Source organism: Anas platyrhynchos, chromosome 5 (genome assembly GCF_047663525.1).
Source record: "Anas platyrhynchos isolate ZD024472 breed Pekin duck chromosome 5, IASCAAS_PekinDuck_T2T, whole genome shotgun sequence".
Lineage (NCBI taxonomy): Eukaryota > Metazoa > Chordata > Aves > Anseriformes > Anatidae > Anas > Anas platyrhynchos.
In genome coordinates, this window is record NC_092591.1 from 23,450,637 (window position 1) to 23,462,942 (window position 12,306).

The 12,306-nt window shown below is 40.7% G+C and overlaps 1 long non-coding RNA gene across 4 annotated transcripts in view; it reads left to right on the forward strand.

The window, feature by feature from the left end:
• The first annotated feature begins 972 nt into the window (after positions 1–972).
• Positions 973–12,306, forward strand: part of LOC119717152 (uncharacterized) — a 102,307-nt gene continuing 90,973 nt past the window's right edge. For all 4 annotated transcript variants that reach the window (XR_011809593.1, XR_005266213.2, XR_011809594.1 and 1 more), the window contains exon 1: positions 973–1,083. This is a non-coding gene — a long non-coding RNA (uncharacterized lncRNA). The remainder of the gene's footprint in view (positions 1,084–12,306) is intronic.

Consider the following 12,306-nt stretch of genomic DNA (forward strand, 5'->3'; position numbering starts at 1 on the left):
TTTCCTTTATTGAAGTTAGAGCAGCAATACATCGTTTTGCACTATTATATCATAAACTGAAAGGAATTGTTCTACACTGAGGATTTTATTAGAAGAATATTAGTAAAATGTTTCATTCAAAAACTAGGTTTAATAAATTAATGTACCATTAATAAATGGTACATTCTTCTTGTCAGTGTTAATCTCCTGGCTCCTGATGTGCTTTTTTATTATTATTATTATTTTTTTTTCTCCACACTGTTACTAATTTATTCACGGCCCTATTATGCCAAACTTACTGACAAGAATGTGAAGATGGAGTTACTTTTTGGTGCTGTCTGCAGGGTGGAAGCACTTATTTGGACAACGTATTAGACATTCACTGTAGAGTAAGTCAGCAACATTCTCTCCCATCTTGACAAGCATGGGAAATGTGAGGGAACTGGAATGTGAGTGGATACTCTTTGCAGTGTGTTCCTGACGATCCCCATTCAAAGAGTCAAAAAGTCTTTGAAAACTGTTGTAGGAGTCGTAGCATTTCCTTCTTCAAACAGAACCTCTGCAAACTCTTGAGTCACAGCATAAGAAAAGGACCAGAGGGACTGCTCTGGTGTCTTAGTTTGCATTTCACTTGGGTTCAGAGTGAACTCAATTTTCTCCAGTTTAGTTCCCAGAAATAACATACAGGCCCTTAGGAAAAGAAAATACACTTCCCAATATGAAAGCCATCTAGAATATAGCTCTGCTTATATTTTACTAATGGATCAGTTTTTCTTCATTCCTTCTTTGCAGTATATATCTCCTTCCTTAGAGGAAAGCTGGCACATTAGGATGCCAAAGGAGGATTTGAAAACAACACAAAAGTAGTTTGAAGGGAGTCCCAGCCAAACTACAACAAACCCAGTCCTATCCTTAAATAAATGTACAGCGCAGTTCTTCCTTATTACCCTGGTTTGCTGAAAATTGCTACTCTCTTGGCAATGATACTTATACATTAACTAATGTATTGTATCTTTTGTAGGTACCCTGTTGAATGTGCTTTATGCTACCCAGTGACATCTATATTCCTGCAGAGGAGAGAATTTGTGGCGGCAAATTTCTGAGGTAGGATGGGGTTTACATGGGAGTTAAGGTGTAGAGCAAAGAGCACTGGTTCCTCGATGTTGTCACATTGAGCCGTATTAGAGGGAAGTCACTTTTTGGCTATGGGCTAAAAAGATAAATTTACTGAGGGAATATTGTGTAAGTAATATACTGCAGGGCCTAATACCTACGTACTGGGGGTATGAGAATTGAGCCTGCAAAGGCTCAAGAGGTGTTGCCTTCTGCCCAGGTTGTTAATTTTGTTAGTGTTGGAACTCAAAATTCATTGAACGGTTAATAAGTCTGTGTTTATAACTATGGATGTTATACTTTTCACCCTCTCCAACTGGAGGTGGTGCTGAATCTCAGCTCCAAAACACCTTGACCCATGAGTATTTGCCCTCTAGATTTTTTTCTTCAGGCTTACAAAGAGGTTGTGTTTGTGTAGGCTTTGTGCCATATTTGATCATTTGTAATCACTATCGTGATTATTAAGCAGTTTTTTGGGGGAATAGAAATCTTGCAGATAGTGTAGACATGAGAAAAAATGGGAAGAGTGACATCTAGTGGTTTAGTAATGAAAATGTGCGTAACTTTTTTTTCCTCAGGAAAATTAAAAATAATGCTATTCCTAATAATTGACATATGATTCACCTAGAAATTATAAAACTTGAAATTATACACCAGTTTAGACATAAGTTTGATGATTGATGCCAAGGAGTGAGTTTGATGTCTGATGCCAAAGCCTGGCTATTCTCAACGTGTTCTAATGACATCCTGTTTTTATTTTCTGTTTCACAGTTTGTTTCTTCTTTAGAATATTTTTACATAGCTATCCATTTCCCACAGCCAGAACGACTTTAGGATCATATGGCTGTATGATTTTACTTAAGGGTTGGAAGAAGGTCATCTTATGAATTGCTCAGTTGTGAGGAAAAATTATTTGAAAAGAAACTGATCTTGGCAAAGATCAACTGTTTTCTTCTGTTGAGAACCTAACTTTCTTATTTATTGCTCTTGGTGTTAGAAGAGTTGACACTGCTCCAGAATCTTACACTGGGAAGGATTCTAGTGTAGGACAGGACTTTTGTCACCCAGCCCTGTTCTCTGCTAGCTCAGCAACCTTGTCAAATGGGTTCTGCCTAATGATACAGTGTGTTATGCCCACATCATGCCAGGTAGAGAAATTGGGTAGTTTTAATAGGTTCTTTCCCGATTTAATTTCTGAGGACTCAGTTTCTAGGCTATCGGACCAATGTAACTAATCCTGCTACCAACTACTTAACAGACAAATTCCAGCTGTCCAGTTCCCATTGAAGCATGAGCTAGATGAAATTTCTACTGCTGCTTGGCAGTGCTTGGCTTCTTCTGTTATACAACACTATGATTTCAGGTTAAACTTGGAACGCCAAGAAATGAGCTAGTGTATGGACATTTTCTAGATCTAGGTAACAAAAAATGTGTGTCCTCACTGGCCTGGCTGCCTTCAGAAAGAATGGGAACAGACATTTCCCTTAGACTTGAGAAATGAGTGGGCTCCACTGTGATAAGATGGAATCTCTCTCTCTCTTACCTTTCTTCCCAGGGAGTCACAAGCAATCTCCCTGCCCATCCATTACAGTACAAAGTTGGTTAAGTTTGTTGTGTCAATTTTTCTTCTATTTGTAGAGCACTGGCCATTGCAGTTGGGTCAGTAGTTAAAGTAATACAGCACATCCTGTGCTCCAGAAGGCTTTGGGGATGCATAGCATATAAATGCACATGTAGCTGTGAAGAATTCTGGAAAAAGAGGTATTTAACACCTAGAAGGAGCAGTAACTTGGTCAGGTCTCACGAGTCTTTGGTGGGGCCTTGGATACATCCAGATGGCTGCTGCCCAGCTTTGTTTCCTTTCAGTTCTTCAGGGCTGCAGAAATGGAGTGGAAGGTAAGAGGATGTGTGGTGCAGGTGCTGTGTGTTTCAGTAACGTGTCTGTCACAGCTGTGGGGGCTGAATGGAGAAGGAAGGAAGCAGGTGAGCTTTGTTGTGCTCAGAGGAAGTCAGCATGTGTCGGGATGCTAGCAAATGACAGAATTTTCTCTTAAAGATCTGTGTTCTCATACTGTGAGAAAGGGACAAGCTTTTCATTGCTAGGTCATTGTTAAGTGCCTCTCTTATGAAGTTATAAGGCAAGCTTATTTGGATACAAGTTTTGTGGAGAAGTCCCTATTACAACAGGCACAAAAAAAAAACAACAAAACAAAACAGTTCATTTGCATCAGGGAGTGTTATGGACAGGAACTGCATATAGAGGAAAACAAAACAAAGATTTTTTTTTTTTTTTCCAACAGTGCAGTAGTTGCAGCTAGCGGGATATAACAGAAACCATTCTGAATTTAGCTTCTGTACTTCAATGAGCAACAGACCTCCAAAATTTGTGCTATCACCTTTGAACTTCTACACATATTTTCAAGTATGTTATGTGGTATGACAGCAATTACAGGGTGCTGTAATTTTGATTGCTGTACTAGCTGCTTTTCCTACAGGGAGGCAGGGTTCTTAGGCCTGTGGTGTCAATGACCTTTCCCCAGCCATGGCTTCAAGCATAAAAGTGTTACCAGTGCCTTACTGTGCCAAACCTATGGCACATCTAGGCTAGTATATCTACCTCTGGCAGTAACAGCAGGCAATTGTGTTTGGGGCTAAGACATGATCCTGAATGCTTCCTGTTGTGCATTCCCCTCATTCTTCCCTAACATCCACAGCCATTGGATTTAGGGTAATAATGAGGTACACATGTGCCTGTTTCCATACCTGTTTTGAAGCTGTTGCCCATAAATTAATCCTCTTTGTACAGTCTGCTCTTTTCATCAAGCCTGCTGATATTATTGTTCTGCTCAATCTTGTGTGACAGCACATTCCACAAATTCATTACTTGCTCTGTTCATAAAGAAAAGTTATTTACTTTGTCTGCTTTAGCTATCTTGCACATAGTTTGAGAGAGTGCCCCTACTTCTAATATTACAAAGTTTGGTGAGTAACAGTTCTGCTCTTTCTCCACCACCTTCAAGATTTTGTAATTCTCACTTATATCCCCCCCAGCCTTCATGTCTCCAAATAAAAGAGAGAAATCTCTCCTTGTAATGCAGCTGCTATATCCCCTAAATTCCTGTTGTATAGTTCATGTGCCTGCATGAAACACGAGTGCTTAAATGTGGATACAGATCAGACTCTCACTGTCTGTATGTCCCAGCTGTCTGTCACAACACAGAGTTAGCTACCCAAGTAAAGCAGCCAGAGCGATTGCAGCATAAATATTTTTTGGAGCACCTTCTATTTGACCTCTTCTAGAGCTGTAGTGAGCAGATTCCAAGAACACTTGTGGGTTGAACTGCAGCAGTTTTCTGTGTTTGTGGATGGAAACTGGCCAATTCACAGCCATCCCTATGGATGCCTAGCTTATTCTTGGACTGAGACCAGCTGTTACAAAGGGCCAGAGCCTCGCCAGTTGTATGTTTCTGGTCATCTGGGTTACAGTGATGGCCAATTTGTACTTTTGTTCAAATAGGTGGTTGCTGCCTGTCTCAGAGCTGAGTGTATGGAGTCCTGCTTTACTTCTTGGTAGTCAGTACCCTTGCTGCATGCACCAGGATACCCACTGTGAGTGCGTGGCCAGCTGCAAGGCAGATAGAGGTAACAGCCACACTTGGAGGCATTCTCACTCTGCTGAGGACACTGATGCCCTCTGTCTTGAAAAGTGACGCTTTAAAGAAAGTTGATGCTGCAGACAACATCTATCAATTCTTTGGTCTCTAAAAAGTGGAGGTTGCTTTCATATGATGTGGTTACGATAAATCTGGTTCTTACATGTTGCTGTTCTGGAGTTCTGGCAATTTATTGCAGATTAAGTGGTCTTGTTTATTGAAAGTAATCCAGGTGTTGCTTTTAATCATAAATCATGTAGTAACCTCTTTCACAGATGACTGAGTAGCTCTTATTGGGTTCCATTCTGAGCAAGGATTCTTTACTCTTTTTTAAGTCATATGTTTTGTTCACCTTTTATCTCTCATGTCTTATTCTCAAGAGAATCTTTCAAAACACTTTCTACAAACAATCTTAGGAACTAAAAACCATAACCCTAAATGTTATCATAAACTATGGACTCTCTGAAGATACTGTTTTTATAGCAAATTATAGTGTTGCTTCCCACAGCTCTCACTGTTCCTGTGGTGGTTTTACCCTGCTGGGCAGCTAAACTCCACCACAACTGCTCTCTCACTCCCTCTCCTCAAGAGAAGATGGGGGGAAAGAAAGTATGATGAAAAGAAAAAAAGTGACTCAGGGCAGCTGCTCCCTCTGCTGTGCAAACCTCCTACCAGAAGCTTTGCACTTGCAGTTTGCATTTAGCTTTGTTTTTCCCGTGACACAGTTATGTTGCTGGGTGTTGATTCCTTGTGCATACTAAGACTTTTGAGAAACCCTCAATTCCTGGGCTCACAACAACATAACACTAATTTATTGAGTCACACTGGTAAAACAGAATCATGTTTTTATGTTTATAAACAGTACTATAAAAATAAAATTTCATAACAGTGTAACAACTGTAAATTATTTAAAATTCTATGAGATCTCACATTTATGCATCTTTAAATAAAGTCTTTCTAGGATTTTGGTTTTATGAAGCAATACTACACCAGGAAAATTTTGATTGGGATGAAGAAGGTAACATCTACTGTTTTCAGGAGTTTTTCATATGCCGTAAATACACTGCTACTTAAGCAGGTCAAGGAAGGATGTAGCTAACTGGGTTGTCCTAGGGGAGTACACCTTCAGAATGCTTCAAAGATGGATATTCATTCTTCAGTCTAGTTGGGACTTGATCTACAAATAAACATCAGCTGCAATTCCTTTACTTTCATGCTTTGTTTCTGAACAGTTGTGTGCTTTTAAATCAGGTCTGGTTGCCCTTGTTAACTGCAGAATCATTTTACAGGATGATTCAGGTATGTGTGAACCACATATGAAATCATTTGGAAAAAATGGAACCAAAAGCGCTGGTTCCAGGTATGCATGAGATACATCCAACCCACAAGAAGCTGCAGAAGTCTGAAACAAAGATCGTGTCTCACTACTGTGAAGCACTTCAGCGTGTCCTGAACATTCCAGATAACCTTTGAGGGTGCAGTGAGTTCAGAATTGACATGAACTATGCTAGATATCAACATTACATGGATATTTCCTGACCTGCCAGTTGGGGAGTATGAGATTGTGATTGCTCAGAAAGTTGGATCTCGGACACTGCTGAATGCTTACGTGCATCAGCCAGAATACACAAATCTAGAGAACAATACGTGGCCATTGAATAAAGTTATGATGAAATAGTGTGTCACTGAATAAAGTTATGATGAAATAGTGTGTTCTAGGAAGTACTTCCTATGTATCATCTCCTCAATCCACATCATGGAGATTGCTGCCTACTAGAAATAATAAATCTCAAGCTAAAGTTCAGAATAGGCTCACAGAATCACAGAAATGTTGAGGAGCCCCTGGAGATCATATAGTCCCAAGTCTGTTCAAAACTAAAGCAGGTTATTCAAGGCCATGTCCAGTCACATTTTTGAATAGTCTCCAAGGATTATCTGCATAACCTCTCTAGAAAAACTATTCCAATATTTGGACAGTCACTCTGAAAAAGTTTGTTCTTATACTTAAATGTAATTTCCTGTGTCTCAGTTTGTACCCACTGCTTCTTGACATGTCACTGGATGCCCCTAGGAAGAATCTAGCTCCATCTTCTTTACTTTCTGCCATCAGGGATTTGTACACATTAATAAGATACCCCCTGAGCTGCCTTTTCTCCAGGGTAAACAACTCTACCTCTCTCACCTTCTCCTTGTATGACAGGAGCTTCAGTCCTTTAATCATCTTTGTGGCTCTTCAACGAGCTTGCTCCTGTTTGCTTACGTCCTTCGTTCTGGGGAGCCCAGTGATGGACACATCACTCCAGGTAGGATTTCACCAGTGCTGAGCAAAGTGGAGAGATCACCTCTCTCAAACCACTGACAGTACTGTCCCTCATCCAGCACAAGAGACCCTTGGCCTTCTTTGCCACAAGGGCTCATTGCTGGCTCATGTTCAACCAGAATCCCTAGGTCCCTTTATTCAGGGCTGCTTTCCAGCTGGTCAGCCTGCAGCATGTACAGGTGTATGGGGTTATTCCACTCTAGGTGCAGGATTGACTACACCTGTTGGCCTACTTCTTCAGACTTGCAGGGTCCTTCTGGATGGCAACACAACCATCTGGTGTGTCAGCCATTCCTCCCAATTTTGTATCAGCTGCAAAATTGCTAAGGGTGTGCTCTGTCCCTTTGTCTAGACTATTAATTAAGATGTTAAATAATATTGGCCCCAGTATCACCCCTGGTGTGCACCATTAGTGATTGGCCTCCAGCTGGACTTTGTGACAAAGATCACAACCTTTTGAGTCTGACAGTTCAGCAAGTTTGCAGTCTACCTCACAGTCCATTTATCCAACCCATGCTTCATCAGATTCGGAGGGATTTCAAAGACTTAGTAAATAAATGATATGTATGAATAGAAAAGTGAATCCTCCTTCTTTTAAGATCTATAATATGCTTATTGGATGGAGTGTAACAAACTGCTCCTGCTGAATTAATTTGATTTTCAGTTTGCAGAAAAAATCCACAATTCCCAGTTTGCTATTTCTGCATGGATGAGGGAAATATCTGGTTTATTTTGTCATGAAGAGGGACTTAATCAATGTCACTGCACAGCTGTCAGTGAACAAGGGAATTCTACTGTCATATAAAATATTTGGCTATTTGTATTTCATGTAACTAGGCCATCTCTAGAAAACTGTGCAAACAATGGTCATAAAATCAACTATGTGAGTTTTTTTCCTATCTTTTTAATGCTTTTTAATACTATTTTTGAACAATTGAACTGCCTGTTTTTTTGCCAGCTCAGATCATGAATGAGTTCATGTGAATGAACTCATATTACTGCATCACCCCGAGGGCAGAGAGTTTTGTATGAGATCTCTGTGCAGAATAAATAGCAAAAACTGTGTCAGTGCAAGGTCCTGAATCTTTCTGTACTTTGCTTAGTACCCTAATAATCTGCATGGGGGAAATGCAGAGCTGTTTCTGTGAGCTAACTGAACAACAACTGGATCTGAAAGAACTATCTCCTTCAAAATGTGCAGGGACTGTCCACACACTTTGATGCTTTCCAAGTGGATTTGTCACTGCCTCTCCTGTTCCAGTTGATGGGATTGTGCAGGCTGTCTTCTGAAGGATGTTGCTGCTGATTGTTAAAGTATTCTGAGAGTTAAGTACACTGAAATGGAGCGTTTCTTTGCTTTTCCTGGATTGAGCATGCTAAGTGTCTGGGCTTGAGGAATCAGCACCTCAGACCCACTAAATTCTTCTACATACTCAGCAAATACTTCCCTCCCTTTGATGAGTAGTGCCCAAGAAAACAAATGCCAGAACCAAGAAGAACATCATTCTTTTTGCTTTAATGTCCATTTATATGTCTCTAAGCCTTTCTGACTCCTTTCTACATGCCAATATTATCCTGAGGATCTGACACCCCTCCAACAATTCCTGAGACACCAGTCTTCTCTCAGGTCTAGAAAACATCATTACATTTATCTGTATTTTAATTAACCATCTTTATTCTTCCAAAGGATCTTGTCAAGCAGACTCTCTGTCATTCATTTCTCCTTTTGTTTATGTAGCATTATACAGCAGGGAGAAGTTCAGAGGGAAGTTGTGACTCTCTCAGCCATCCAGAATTTATGTTTTCGTTGGAACATAAAATACATGCATGAAGTTGTTCCAGCATCAAAACAGAGGTAAAAAGGTCATTTCTCAGTGGAGATCTCTTACATAATCTTCTGCTGCAGTTTGAGAAGCTAGAAGTTAATTGTCTGCTTATTGAAGAGAGACAGAGCAGTGGGAGTAGGCCTGGTGAGACTCTCTGGGGGGATACTAGCAAGGAACTGGTGGGAGCTTTGCAGGGCTGGTTCAGGTAGAAAAGCAGAGATGAAAATTTCTCTTGGAAGAAGATTTTTACTACCAAACAGGTTAATCTACTTCCCTGGATCAGAACTGAGCAGGACAGAAAACATTTTGTATTTAAGTGTAAGGTAATTCTCCTAGCTACAAGCTCAGCTCAGTTGTGATGGCCAAACAGAGTGTGCAAAGCTGGGAAGGGCAGTGATAAACAGGACAGTAGATGCTAAAAGATAGGGTCACTAGTCACAGCTTCCTTTAAGGTTGTAAAGTTGCTTCATGTCTTTTTAATTCCATTAAAGTCAAATAGGTGGTAGCCAGCTGGCAGAGTATTGAGCTCATGAATTTAAATGCTGAAATTGTTAAAATGTGTGGGGTAGAGCCTGGGGTGCAGGAGTTATCTCAATCTTTGGCCATTTGTACAAAGTCTGTGTCTGTATGGTTCATGGAAATTAATTTGTAAATTCATGAATTTGGATGCAAATGTCGTCCTCATCCTGTATCAGACGTTAAACTAGTTTGTGCCTAGGCCAACCTAAGTGGTCAGGAAAGCAGGGAGCCTCACTCAACCCAATAGGTTTTGCCTCTGACCAAAGAACTGGTGCAGTGCTGGGCCATGGGAAGGGCTCATCTCCCCGAGAAGCTGAGCTGCTGACAAAGACAGCAAGAGGCACATGCTGCTGACACTGGTCTCACTGTGTGGCTAGCGAAGCAGATGTCTGCACTCACTTTGCCCCAGTCTTCTGGCATCACCATTTATTTTTCACAGTTCAGGCTGAGAGCATCTCCTCCCTCACCTCTCCCCAAACATAGTGCTCAATCTGTGTTAAACTGTGCACGTAAAACCTGGCTACGGGCACTTCACCTAGCCCTGGCCCAGTTATCATCTGCCTGTTGTAAGAAGCCCATTGTGATGTAGTGGGGAGAAGACAGGGACAGACCTTTTTGGGGCTTTTAAAGGGCTTCTGCGTTCTTTTTTTTCTAGCGAAGTGAGATTAAAGGTGGGGACACTCTCTGCCATCTAGTGGCAATTCAGTACCCCTGTCTCAGCAAGAATTTTATTCCAAAATTAGAGGATTTTTGGCTAAAGAGCAGAAGTAAGATTATTTCTTATACAAAACACATGTAAGAACTAGTTGTACATAGGCTCCAGATCAAGAATATTCACACAGATTATTCAGTGGATGGCTTTATTTGAATAAAAGTTGATGACAAGGGAAGGGGGTGAGCTATCAGATGCTGGGAGACAATTCACTACAGTTAATAAAAAAGCACTTGAGCAACATTACCTTTGTTTTACCATTATAGTTAGATGTTTCCCTAAGAAAAAAGATCCATATGCACTGTGAACAATTCAATTTGTAGCTTTTACTCTAATTTTGGTAGGTCTCCTTTTGGTTGGCTCTCCTTGATCTACTGCAAATGGCAGGACAGCTCATATGATCCTGCCTCATAGCTCTGCTTTTCTGCAGAAGTGCCAAAAACTCCTGTGTGTGTGTGTGTGTTGTAAAGGCTCCTTCTGAGGGAGTGGGTTCTGCAAGCATTTAATGTATGTGGGGTGGAAATGGGCACCAGAAGACAGCAAGTGAAAGAGGGGAAAAGTATATGCTGAGAGGTCATGTCTGAAAACCTCCCAAAAACTGATAAGGTCCGGAGGCTAGCAGTGCTATCAAACCTACAAGCATTGATAAATTAGCACCAGAGTCAGCCAAATCTGTCAAAGGCCACCAGCAAACAACAGGATCAACAGCGGGCAGCGTGACTCATACCGCATCTGAGGCTGTGGTAGTTGATATCTGCAGACAGGGACCACAGGTAAATATATACAGCAGCAAAAACAAGGGACCCCTTGTCACGCTCTCCAACCACCTGCCTGGAAGCCACTGAGAGCACAATCCTCTGCTTGTGAGGTGACAGCTGGGGTTGGCCTCCCAGCTGCTGCTCCAGCCAGAAACTGCAAGTTAGTGCATGGTGTGCAAAGGAGTGAGCTGTGTGAAGGGAACGCCTTGTGTGTAGTTATCTGCTGTTATAAGTCACAGCTTAATTCTACTAACAATAACTTTATTAATCAAAACGTGTTATTGAAAATAGGGGTTGTGATCTCTGTCCCCTGTCAGGGAAATGAACATCTTCAACATATATACTAAGTAATCCAGACATACAGATAAATCCATGTGAATTCCTGAATGATTCCTGGCAGGTAAAGAGGCCACAACCAGCGTGGAGGGAGGTCAGGGAACTTGTGCTGGAGTGAACAGGGTCTGGATGCCATGGATTGAGCCCGCCAGTAGTTCTGTTCATACACACTTCTAAAATTACCAATGTAGGCTAATTTTTTGACTAGTCAGGTTATTGTAATGGGTGCCATGTTTCTTAGGTGCTAAGTTGTCTGTGTGAGGGATTGAGTTTTGCAAGCTGCATTTCGGATAAAAAATAGATTTATTAGCAATTTGCTGTAAAGTATTAAATATTTATTAAAGTACCTGAAATATGCTAGGCACAGGGTTTATTAAGGTCAAGAGCTCTGCATTTGGAAACTTTTTAATTTTATTTTATGAAAATATAAAAATTTTATTAGTACTTGGAAATTTGATTATCAGATACCTAAACTTTGAAGACCGGAAGCAAGAATGAGGTACAGGAGGACAGAAAGTTTTATATGAAATGAGGAAAGCTACCAACTGGTGCCAATAATGCTGCAACATGTAGGGGAACAGACTGGAAGTCCTAGGCCCAAGTTTGCTACATTTTGGCAGTGGTAGATGTCATTCCAGGGCTTTTACATGTAACCGAAAACAGGAATATATGTTTCCTTCTTTCTTAGTTCCTGGCTGAGTTTCAGTGGTCATTTAATTAATATGCATATGAAGAAAATCTCTCATCACTCTCTAGGTAGCAAAAATTATACTTATGAAGGTATAATTTTTTGTATAACGAAAGCTGAAAATACTAGGAGAGTGGAAAGAGAAGTTTTTGCTCTGTTGTGAAAACTGAAACTATATGCATCATGAAGGATGATGTTTTATAGAAATGAAAGACTGTTATGTAAATTTGTATTTGTCAGAGCTGCAAAATGGAGAGTAAGTACCAACTATACCGGCAGTGTAGCACAGAGCTTTGATTATGAAAGGCTGAATTCTGTAGAGCACATCAGTGCACAAGAGACAGGCTGGTTAGAGGAAAAACATAAGACTTCTATTTAGCTGCAAAGGCAGTTCATTCAAAG